The sequence below is a fragment of the Cricetulus griseus genome, chromosome 6, assembly GCF_003668045.3.
Source record: "Cricetulus griseus strain 17A/GY chromosome 6, alternate assembly CriGri-PICRH-1.0, whole genome shotgun sequence".
In the NCBI taxonomy this organism is placed as follows: Eukaryota; Metazoa; Chordata; class Mammalia; order Rodentia; family Cricetidae; genus Cricetulus; species Cricetulus griseus.
Window position 1 is genome coordinate 124,219,323 of NC_048599.1, and position 12,697 is coordinate 124,232,019.

General features: G+C 42.4%; 1 protein-coding gene across 1 annotated transcript in view; it reads right to left on the reverse strand.

Annotated features, from left to right (window-relative positions):
* Lypd6 (LY6/PLAUR domain containing 6) overlaps positions 1-12,028 on the reverse strand; it is a 127,945-nt gene extending 115,917 nt beyond the window's left edge. Inside the window, exon 1 of the mRNA XM_027420458.2 lies at positions 11,894-12,028. The gene's annotated coding sequence lies outside the window, so the exon portion shown is untranslated. The remainder of the gene's footprint in view (positions 1-11,893) is intronic.
* Positions 12,029-12,697: the final 669 nt, after the last annotated feature.

The following is a 12,697-nucleotide window of genomic DNA, read 5'->3' on the forward strand; positions in this document are numbered from 1 at the left end:
CTCACAGACCATTGCAGATGCAGGGGCAGAAGAATCGTAAGAGATGGCAAATGAAGAGTGCTGTGAAATTCTATCTACCGTACATCACATGGCTGATGTACTCAAGAACTATGGCTACTGCACAAAAGCAATGTTGATTCTATAATGGATGGGAGAGGGGCTCATGAGGTTTCACCACTATATGAGTTGCTATTGATGACTGATAGCTGCTGAGGGAGAGACAGTCATTTGTTTTTCAGGGGCATAGCTGGTGATAAGTTGTCTATGCTCCAAAGCTGTGTGTGTTAACTGAACACAGTGGGTTATGACAAAGCAGAAAAGAAGGCATGAAGATGAGGAGATAAAGTGCTGGTCACATCTGGTGGGTAACAAGAGGGGAACTTGTGTTGAGTATGACCTAGCTACATTGCATACATGTATGGGATTGTCAAGGAATACATTAAAAATACTCTTTTTTTAAAGCAACATATCTTACAGAAGCCAATACAAAATCCAGGAGTGGTGGAGGGGAGTGCTAAATACATTCCGTAGTCAAAATGCCACAGGGAAGAATGGTTCACATCAGTATTCATCTTTCCATCTTCATGGTACAGCTCTATGATTATCTGTATAGCTTTGCTCAGAAATGCTGTCAGAATAAAACTTGAGTCTTTTATACATTGTTCTTTTCCAAAGAAGCATCCTTTCTTTTCATATAAATGTTTCAATGTTTTGTGAAGTGTGTGTGTGTGTGTGCACTTGAATTCATTATTTATATTTAAACTGTCTGTGACTTAATGCCATCTACAGTATAAAATATGGGGAAATGCATAGCTTGCAGGTTTGTTCTCTCAACCTGGGTTTATGTTAAGGTAGAAGTGAGGATTTTCTAACAGTGAATTTCTAAGAAAAAGGCTTACAGATAACACACTCTTCTAGGCAAGGAGACTAGCCGCAAAAGAAACAGGAAAGGAATTGGATTATCTTGCTGTAGATTCACAGAATCTTAAAACCAAGAAAACCTCAGACATTGGAGAGTTTGACATTTTGTGTTGCACAAATCACTGACCACAAGGACAAGCAAACATAAACAGTAGCACTGTAAGTAATCTAGGAGATTCCCTTCACAATATGCCTTCATGCAGATATTTGATATCTGTATCCAGTTACTAAAAGTCCTTCAACTTAAAAACAAAAGAACAAACAAAAGGTATGTTTTAACTTACTTTTGTCCTTGACCACTGTTAGATCATGGCCTTCCACTTAAGGATGGTAGTCATGCTAAGAGACCAGTGCATAGTTTTCTACTTCCTGCCACACCCCATAGAAGCTGGAGACATCTGCAGGTCCTGCTATGATAATGCTGATGTGGATTTTACAAGTGAGAAAACGGAAATTCAAAGGAGCTTGTGGGCTTAGCCAAAATCCTTCAACTGCTCAGTAGTGACCAGTCAGCATGGTAGTTCAGATAAGAAAGAGAAATGAGTAAAAATCCCAACATCCTTCCTCTCTATGGCCTGTCACCAGAAGAGTGGCCTCCCGTGTCTGTGTTACTTCTCTTGCTTGGTCACACAGTCTCTCAACCTTTATGTCCTTCTAGATTCCTATTTTCCAGCTCACATCCACCACTAAGGAGAATGCTAATCCAGACTTGGGAGTTGAGACAGTGGTTTGCCAAGAGAGTGGTTTGAATGTGGGAGCAGAAAGACTGGAGAGATGGCACACTAAGGCAGACAGGTTTTGTTGTCCCCCCTGGTGCTCACTGGTTTCTTGGGCTTCCCTTGATAGCATCAGATCAGAAAGTTTCACTAAACTTACTATATAGTAGGTGATACTTGTCACCTGTCCACTAGCACCTTCTCCACACTCTCCTTTCCATTTTGTGTCCAATCATACCCAGTTCTCTGCCACACTAAGAGAGAACCAAACCCATACACAATGTCAGAGGTACCCAGAAGCTAGAGAAAACTACTTTGCCTGCTATGTCTTACACATACCACAGCACTCTACATTCCTTGAACATGCATGGCCTAGCTGAAAATTGTCCCCTCTAGCAAAGGTCTCTCCAGCACAGCTCCCCAACCACAAACAAGTACATTGCAGACAGCCTTTGAAAATGCTATTCCATTTATTAGACAGGTCTCCCTTCATCTGGAAAGTTCAATCTGAATAGCCTTGGGGGAGACTGTCTTCCATATCATGTTGTTTGCACTTGTCTCACTTACCTATGTTGAAAAATAACAGCACTCGAAAGGGGAGGAGTTGACTTCTGCACCATTCCTCAGAACTGATCAGCCACACTCCACCTTAAAACATTTCAGTCGGCCCCAGTTCCAGTCTGTGACAGTGAACATGAAGAATGCTGGCCATGTGATAATAATTAGATCTGGTCTTGCCGAGGTCTCTGTTTTAAAAGGCACCTTTTCCATGTGCATTACTCCCTCTGACAGGGGGAGGAGCCTCATGACAGGTGGTTCTTGGAAGATGCGTTCAAGAGCATAGAAGGACATTGCACATCTTGCCTACACAGAGCGACCTTGTTGCAGCGCCCTCTATTTTATCTAGGATCAAACGCCCAACATAGTCTGCATTCATAACTCAGGAGCCCCCATGGGACCTAGAGATACCGGAAAAGTGAGGAATTAGTAAAGAAATCACGAGGAAACAATTCAGTCTGGATGGGAAAGCAGGTCATTATTGTCTTCCTTGAACTTTTAATAGAAACTGCTTACACAGCTTAGCATGGTTTGGTATAAAGTACAAAGCAGCCTGTTTTATTTTTATCTGTGAAGATGTCAGCTGTAACTTTCCAGAGTCCTGACTGCAGGTGATTCGCAGCTTTGAGTCTGTTTCCCTACAACGTGTACACCTGGAAGGTATTCATAGGACACAAAGGCAGGATGATCCAGTGGAGGCCCTCCACAGCATGTGAGTCCTGTCTGTTCTCCTGGACATCCAGAAGCCAAAATTAGGTGGCAGCTGCTATAATACACAGAACCTACCCTTCCCATCTTTTCTGATGCCTCCTGGATCTTCATGGCTATTCTCTATGCAAGTTAACATTCCCGTTGGTGTCTTTACTGAGGGCTTTGTATGTACTAGACAAAATGATCAGGCTGGAATCCAAGAGAAACAAGTCACTATATAAGTAATTAGATTGAATGCAAAAAAAAAATACAATAATGTAAAACAAAGGGATATGTAGAAGAGTTTAAATGACACTGATGGGGGAATCAGGACAAAAAGGCTTCTTTGGGGAGGTGCACTGGACAGGACCTTGAATGATAAAAAGGTCTCTCAACTAGGAAATGATGGAGGACCACTCCTAACCAAGCAGTACTTCTCAGAGAACAAATCAGAAATACTGCAAAAGTGGCTGTGAATTCCCTGAGTTGAGTGACTGTGATTCTACATTAAAAGAATTTGATAAAAAGAAAATGTTTCTATGAAGTTCTATATAAAAGAAAAAGCATGTATTTCTAATTCAGTCCTTTGATCTACAGAAAGTCACTACATAAATGCCAAATATTACTTCTATGTAAGTCGGTATTTTAAATGGCAATATTTGAGAATAATTGAAAGCAGATTATTTTTCTCTCCAAGACAGAAACATTCTAAGAAATTCAATGTAGTCCATCTGGATAATCAAGACTCTTACAAGGGAAAAAGAAAAAAAAACTTCCAGGAAGATGTACAAGACCTTCAATTATTTATTGTAGATTTATACTCTTGGAAGCCAGGGACTCCTGTACACTGAACTCCATTTGGACTGTATGCCCAATTCATGCTTCACTTCCAGTCCATCAGAACCATTTCATTAGATCAGCAGAAATAGCAAGTTTTAAATGTCAAAAGATATTATGTTGTTTCCCACTCATGTGGGACTTTAAAGTTTAATTGCTGAGCCCCTTGACTTTATATTTGAGGCAATGAAGTCCAGACAGTGGGTGACCAGCTCACTAAATGTCAGCCAACCAGGGAAACCGAAGGAAAAGAACTTGCTGCAGGCAACACATGAAGGTAGCTGGTAGAGCAAGTTCAGGAGCACAAGCAAGCCTTGATCCCCCAAACTTGCACACAGCCTAGCTGTCATGGAAAATTAACACCACTGCTCACAAGCTGGTACCATGCTGTAGATGAAGAGCTTCAGAGACAGAAAGAAAAGGGTCATAAGAACTCAATGTGAAGAGAAGTGCATGCAGTATCTGAATTTTTATACTTTCACACAGGAACAGGTATTTCTGGATGTCTTGAAAGGGAACTTAAATACCATGCACAATTGCTAATACTATATAGTTGGTCTGGAAAAGGAAAAAGTAATGTTACAACTTTTCTTCTGCTTCTTAGAGCATAAAAACATTAGGAAAATTGAGGTGCACTTCAGATGCAGGGCCCAGAGGCCCCGGGGCTAGAACTAACCTAAAAATCCTCTCCCTGAGAACTGACTTTTAAGGTGTCATTCAAGCTTCCAAAGGAGATCCACCTACAGTCCTACCTAACTATGATGCCTATGAACCACAACAACCAGCATGGGACAATAACCCTAAGGGTGCAATAGTGACATACATAACATGGTGGTAACCAATAGCTTTCTAGTTGACTTGAGACACCCTTTGTTCTTGTACCCACAGATAAGTGTAGTCTTTGCTGTCATCAAGGAAATTTCTATGTATGTAACAACCATTAATGAAAAAAGAGGCTATGAATTTGAAGGGGAACAAGGAAGGTTCGATGGGAGGTTTTAGAGGGAGGAAAGGGAATGGAAAATTGTATAGTTAAGCTATAATCTCAAAAACAAAAGAAAAATAGTAAAGATATATTTTTAACATTCACCCTAAATCCTACCTCTAAAATGCATTGCTTTTTAATTATTTGGAATATTCAAAGATATTCCCTTTGATGGGAAACAACTTTTTGTTGTTGTTGTTGATGCTGTTGCTGTTTTGTTTTGTTTTTAAGGGTTTCAATGTATAGCCCTAACTGTCCTGGAACTAACTCTGTAGACCAGGCTGGGCTCAAACTCACAGAGCTCTTCCTGTCTCTGCCTCCTATGTGCTGGGACTAAAGGCATGTGCCACTATTGTCCAGCAGAAGCAGTTATTTTATAGGGGAGCAGAAATGGGTATATAACTCAAAGGCTCTGCGTTTACCTCCAGCGTGGGGAAAAAGAGATCAAAAATCAAGCACACGTTAAGTGTACAATTCTGGATTTGAGAATTCTTATATCTAAGGTGTATGAAAGCCCTATAAAAGATCAAGATTTTATATTCAATATTCATTTTGACTAACAACCTATTTTGTGGTAACTATTCAGAAACACACCAAAAGGCTTTTTAACCTAAATTTTTCTCTGTATCCTCTTATCAAAGAAGAACAAGGATAAGCAGATGGGAATGAATGACAGGAGACATGGAATTACATCATACTTAAGCTTATACTTTCTTTCTAAACCCCTGGTTTGCAAATAACATTGAATATGCTTGTTTTATTTTTTATCTTTCATGAGAAGCAACTCAAATTCATTCTACTTGTAACTATGTCTACTACATTAGAATTGGACTTCAGATATCTGTCTAGATCTTCTGTTGTAGCAACCGAGAAAGGGTAAAAATGTCAAAGGTACCAATTGGGGCATCACACTTAGGCATTCTCTGACAGCCATGAGCCTAAACTTGATGTGCCATTGTGGGTAGGAGGTTGGGAGACTTTCTGTAGAACTGTTATAGAGATCTTGGTATCTAGGAGAATGGGGCTTCTAAGTGAAATGATCTTTCCCTAAGCCAATCCAACATGGCTGCCATAATCTTATCCCCAAGCTGCTCTGTGTGGACCATTTCAAGAACTCTCTAAAAGAAGTGCTTATCCTAGAACCTTATGGTTTACATAGTGTCTGAGTTAACCTATAGATGTCTTGAAGTCTCATTAGTTGGACCTCTAATAGGTAGTAGGATCCTGTCCCTTAAGCCAGCAGCATTATTAACATTCCATCATCAGTTAATAACTGCTTAGTCGGAACACTCACTCACAATCCTGGGCACCAACTAAACCCAACATTTGTGTGTTCTTATCTGACTCCTTGTCACCCAGATTTCTGAAATGACAGGAAGTGTGGCATGCCATAACATACACAGCAGATTTTACATCAGAACAAGATGACAATCATTTCTTCTGCTAAGTCTTTCTGAAAATATCTAAAATATTATTTTGACCACAATCCCTTATTAAGTTGATGTTAGAGAAAAATATACAAGGAATCCTGAATCCCTCATAGGGATCAGGTATTAATGTGTCTTAATCCACCCATATTGCCACAACAAAATGCCTTAGACAGTCACTTTACAAACAAATGGAATATATTGCTTAGATATGTAGAGGCTGGGAAATCCAAGATGTAGGAGCTAGCAGATGTGCTGTCTGGGGAGGACTCATGCTCTGCCTCTCAGATCACATCTTGTTGCTTTAACTTCACAGAACTGGAAGGCAAGAAGCTCTCTTCAATTTCTTCTGTGAAGGCACTATCAATACATGGGGGCTGAGCACTAAGGGCTCCACTTCTTGACACTACCACATTTGTTTATAGATTCGGAGACATGGATTGGGAAGGGTACCAATATTCAGACCATCAAAAAATCAATTATTAATACTTTGAATGTTCCTTGCAAAAACCTGAGTTTACCAAAAGAGTCAAGGCTAACTGGACAGATGTATGTATGTATGTATGTATGTATGTATGTATGTATGTATGTATGTATGTATGTATGTGTTACGATATACTATGGTAGAGAGTCTACAATGACAAACACCAGCCACTTTCATGATACAGCTTTTCACGAAAAGCCAGGAAAATAACCAGACACAAGACTAAATGAAGAACAGTGAATAATGTTATATAAGAGGATAGACAGCTCTCTGAACTCCTTATTCACATTTCTTTGATTCCCTAAGGCTTTCAGCCCCTTCATTCAATTCATAACACTCAGCAGTATTTATCCCTGGGAAATGTCTCTATGCCCTGTACCATGACAATTATTAATTCCTCTAGGAGGTTAGAAGTAGATTGGCCCCTGTTTTCATGTGGGTTATGTTCTTGGTTCTTCATATTCTAAGAGTCACAGCAAACAGAATCCCAGTAGGTTTTGGCCAACTGTGACGATCTATAGAAGCACTACTGCCGAACAAAAACCATGAAACACTCATTTCAACATGCTGTGCTTTGGTAAAAGAATCCAGAGCCAGTGGGCAGTCAAACTCATATCCACGGAAACGAGAAGGCAGGAAAAATGATCACCACTCAAATGTGTCTTTCTTTATAGTAATACATTGTAAAATCAACAGTTATAACAGTAGACCTCTTTCCCCTACAATAAGGTTCTTTATAAGAGCAATGTATCACAGGCACTGTAGAAATTTTTGATCAAGGGTTGAGGACATGGCTCAGTGGATAAGAATATCTGCTCTGCAAGAATGTGGTCCTGAGTGTGGTTCCCTGTCACTTACGCAAAAAGTCAGGCATGACAGTGCATGCCTGCAAACCCAGCATTTGTGGGATAAATGCAGGCAGACCCTTCCTAGCTTAAAGAGCAAGCATGGTGAGAGACCCTACCTCAAAGCAATAAGGCAAGAGTAATAGAGGAGCTCTGTCCCCTGCAAACAGGCAAAGGCACGCAGACCTGTACACTCATTGTTATCACACACCCACACACACACACACACCTAAAGTTTAGAAAAAACAAGAAAAATCACCTGTAACTCTGAAATACCCAGAGATAGTCACTGCTGATATTTTGAAGGGTTTTCTCTACATTGACAATTGAACGATATGAGAAAATTTAGGTAAACTCACTCATTATATATGTTTAAAATAGGACAACACACCAATGCAGTTGTATAGCCTGTCTTTTCTTCACAATGACTTGAACTTTTTTTACTAAAAAGGAGGGCTGAGAGATGCCACCAAGTTATGCTGTCAGTCACATATGGACAGACTTTAAAACCACGCCCCATAAGCACACTAGGAACTGCTTTTCCGAACACACTTATCCTCAGTCTTCCATTCTGACTTTGATCTTACCCTTTTTCTTCCCACTCAGGCCGTCCTTTAAGTTGGTTCCATAGTGTCCTTACCATAAGCCATGGCCTATCAACTGCACACATCTCCAACAGTATTAAACATGACCATGTCCAAACTACTTCCCAGAGAAGTCTATTTGTCTCTCAGAAGTGCCTATTGATCTTACTTGCTTGGTTCTTGGCCCATTTCCCATTCCTAACAAAAGATTGTGAATAAGAAAGAAACTAGGACATGTCAATTAATAGGGTTCTTTGAAAGATTAAAAACTACATTTTCTATAACATTTCAGTGACAAACCTACTTTACCCCCCCAATCCCTAATACTAATCCCCCTTTTCCAAAGTAAGTCATTTGATACCATGTATTTGCTCTTAATACTGATGCCCCAGTTACACACAAGGACAGGGTCTGATGTGATGGCCCAAGGGCATTTCTTGAAGCTGTTTTCCTAACTGGAGTCCTACAGGAGGACATCAGCTAATCCCCCACTTGTGCTTTGAAGAGCTGTATTACGAACGAAGTCTCTCACACACACTTGGGTGACGGCCATTTGGCCTTGATGATTGACCTGTATCCAGCCTGTTGATCAGGCCTGGAGTCCTCTGAGAACATGGCACTTCTTGATCTATTACCTGCAGTGTGTGAACTGCTTAAGGGAGGCTGAGTGCCAGAATCTTACTCAGCAGAAACAGAAGCAAAGTATTCACTTACACTCTACTCTTGACCTCTGAATGTATGTTTGGTATATGAAAGCCAGTCTGTCCCTCACTGCACAGCATCTGTGTTTCAAAACTGTTTCAGACATCTATCCCAATGACCCTTTTCAAATTCATTTCTGGTTATCTCATATATATTTTCCATAGGATATATCACCTTTCATGATGATTACAATAATAACTTAATAAGCCAGCCCTTCAAGTAGTCCCTGTCATTACATGTACTTAGGCACACTCTTCTTTACTTTTCCCCTACGTATTCAGTGCTTTAAAGCACCTGAGTCTAAGACCTTTATTTTTCTTACTACATTTGGGTACTGATAAGGTAACTTATACAGCCCTCAATTTCTTATGTTTCACTTGACTTTCAAGTATTTCCTTCATTTTCCCCACCATGTCAGCACTCAATTCCTTTTTGTATAATGATTATGTATCTGACCTCTTTCTTTGGCATGCCCTCTCCCATGTTGAGCTAAAACCACTCTATATTACATACTACAATCTGTTTTATACAGTAGTCACTAAGTGAACAGCTCCTGAATGAAGGGATGGTACCAACAGCTACCAGCCACAGGGCATTCCTGGGTACCACAACCCATGCTGGAGACTTTACATGCATCACATTAGAGTTAGGTGCTAGACTGTATCCGTCAGCAGCACCCAGAGCAGGGCTGCTACAACTACATCCATAAATACTTCATGAGCAAATCCAAACACTGCATGAAACAGGTTCTTCTTTCAGCATTGCAAGGACATTGAAATACAGAGATATCTGATCACCTTCTGAAGTCTCACAAAACATGATGCCAACACTTGAACCCAAACTCCACCCAATTATCTAAGACTTAGTACTTGTGAGCCTAATAGGCACCTACATTAATGCGAACAAAATTAACCTCATAAATCTCAATATACATTGTTGCATATCCAAGTAAATATTATGAGCAAAGAAAAGATCTACAAATGCTGGGTCCTCAACAAACAACCAGAAAGGCAGAAATGCATCAATCTTCTGCTGCATCACTCTGGGACTTGTTACTCCTGGATAGTTTTTTCCCATAGTAATTCTGGGTTGATTTGAGTCATAAGAATAACAGAACTGAAACAATCACTAATGGTTTCATTGTAAATTGTCTCCAAAACCTGTGAGGCATTTCTGCTTACAAAGAAGAAAACATGAATGCTTCTCAGACACCCCTGGCACTAGCTGGCTACAGATTTTCCTGAGACACTACCATGAGCACATCATTCTTTAGGGTTTGTCTGCATGTATCTTTATCAACTAACTGGTGAAAACAGCAGTTCCTTAGAGCTATTGTTAGCCTTCTCCTTGAGCCTTCATCAGCCACATGGGTTAACAATCAAAAGTGATACAGAAATCAAAGATCAGGAAACAGCAGAATGTAAGTCATGAAGATAGGGATTTAAAAACGGAATGGAGGACAAGAATACAGATTATGTAAAGGAAGAATTCAGAAACTAACCTAATTTGAGCTCTGTCATTCATCCTTGGAAAAATCAACCTGAAAGCCTCAATTGTTCCATCTGGAGAATGGGAGTGATACAATATTACTTCCTCACAGATATTTCAATGCATCACATATACTATACCTTATGATACAATATACTATCATGTTTATCTGCCATACATACCTAGAATCAGTCCAATTTATGCATTTCACACTATAAACATTCACCTTACAAACTTTATCAACAGCTTCAAATCGTAGCCCCAGGAACCACATCAACCTTTTTGGGCGGGTCGGGAAACATATCTGGTATTTTTTAACACAGGGAACCAACATACAATTCATAGTGAGCTGTGTGTGCCCACAAGTTTGGAAAGCTACTGTATGTTCTCAGGATTTGAATGCTGTCAACCACTGTTTAAAGAAGGAAGCCTCTTTTAAGTCCTCCTTCAGCCCGCTGCCTTTGGATGAGGTACAAACTAAAACTGAAAGGGGATAGATGGTTTACATTTAAAAGCGTTTAACATCCATGTACATTAAACAGTTTCATGGACGATTGCACAAATACCTTTTGCAAACTGGGTACATGTGAGCACATATAACCATGTTGTCTACAGAAATCAGGAACAGATTCAGATTTTTTTAAACTTAAGAGTTCCTGCCACTCAGAAGAAAACGTAAGGGCTGTAAGTAAGTTGTTCTGGTGTCAATGACGACTGTCCAGAGCAGAGTATATAAAAACACGAGTCAACTTAACAAGAAATTAGCTTTCTCCTGGAGAATCTGAAGTCCCTTTCCTCCCATAAAGAAAACTGAATTTTGGAAGTCATGCCTTGGGTATTTTACTAAAGGGATAAACATACTATTCTTTTTGTCCTGTGCTATGAGGGGATCAATGTTGTTCACCAAATCGCTAACACAATAGCTGTACCTTCCTCAGAGCCCTCAAGTTAAAACAAGTCTTTGTTATTCCCAATGAACACATTGGTTGTCATCCTGAAGATATCTGTGACCATCCTGGATAAAACTGTGCCCAAACATCAAGTTTTTGAAACAGGGGACCAGGCAGGTGACAGGAATAGGAGTCTGTGGAAGGACCAAAATGAGTCATAGAGCAACAAATAGAGCTCTTTCTGTTGAAATTAAATAGGAGTCGACCCAACTACTGTAACCTGAGAAGCAGGCAGAAATCAAGTCTAAGTGAAGTCCCCATTCCCTCAGCGGGTAGTTCCCACTTGGGGTCGCCAGGGTGGGTGGTCTCAGGGCCCAGCAGCAGGGCGGTGCCCTAACACACCGTACCTCCCACAGCCACCTGAGGTAGGCAAAGCCAGGCAGCAACACGTGGGGCGCGGCTACAACACCGCCGGGAACTCACTCCAGCAGGAGTTCCGCGTACACGCTAGCCTGCCCGCCAGCAGCCCGGGAAGCTTCCCCAGCCTTGAACTTGGCAGCTTCTGATGTTTGCATCCTCCGCGGCGCGTGCGGGGTGCACTCCCGACCTGTCCGCTGCGCTCAGCAATCCGCCCGCCACGGAGCTCAGTAGCCGCGACTCCGACCCCGCAGGACATTCTCAGCCCGGGTGGCACGCCCCGGTCGCCTGCACCCAGCGCCTCCTTTTGTGCCCTCCCCCTCCTCTCGACTGTCCTTCTTCCACTCACCCGGGCTGCACGCGTCCCTGCCGCCAGAGGCAGCCCGCTGCCCCATCCCACGAACACTGCGGCGCCCCTCGCGTGTGCAATGCGGAGTGCCGCCCGCGCGCTGCCTGAACCTGGAGCGCAGCAAGAGAAGGAGGGCTCGAGCGCAGCGGGAGGGACGCGCGGGGCGGCGGGGGGGGGGCGCCACTCCCACTCGCGCCCGGCCTCGAGGGTCGCGAGGCCAATCAGCGCGTGCAGGAGGAGCCGAGCCCTCCACGGGACTCGTTCATTGGCCTGGCGCGCACCGCCCAACTAGTGGGGGATTCGGCCCTGCAGCCAAGTCTGAGAACTCGGGCAGAAGACCGTAGCTCACAGGTGGCGGAAAAGGGGGGACTCGGGACCTGTCCGGGAAGTGGGTTCCCATGGAGTGTCCACGGCTATCTGTTTGCTCAGGTTTCAGGTCTCTTCCTGTGAGCGACCCCCCTCCTCCCAGCCCGCAGCTCACCCGTGGCCAGCAGCCACTCTTCCTTGCATGCACTGCTGAGCGACAACGCCCAGGCCAAATCTCACTCCCAGCCATCCCCTGTGTGGAAACTCCTGTCGGTCTAAGAACTGGAGCTCCAAACCCAAAACCACTTGACTTTTGCAGTGGAGAACACAGGCTGTGGGCTGGAGAATGGGAAGCAGTGAAGCCGGATTTGCACTGAACATGGGAATTAGGATGTGGGGATTAAGGACACCCTCCCCAGCAACATTCTAGCATGTCAAACCCTTTCTCTGAGTAACAAAACACACACACACACACACACACACACACACACACACACA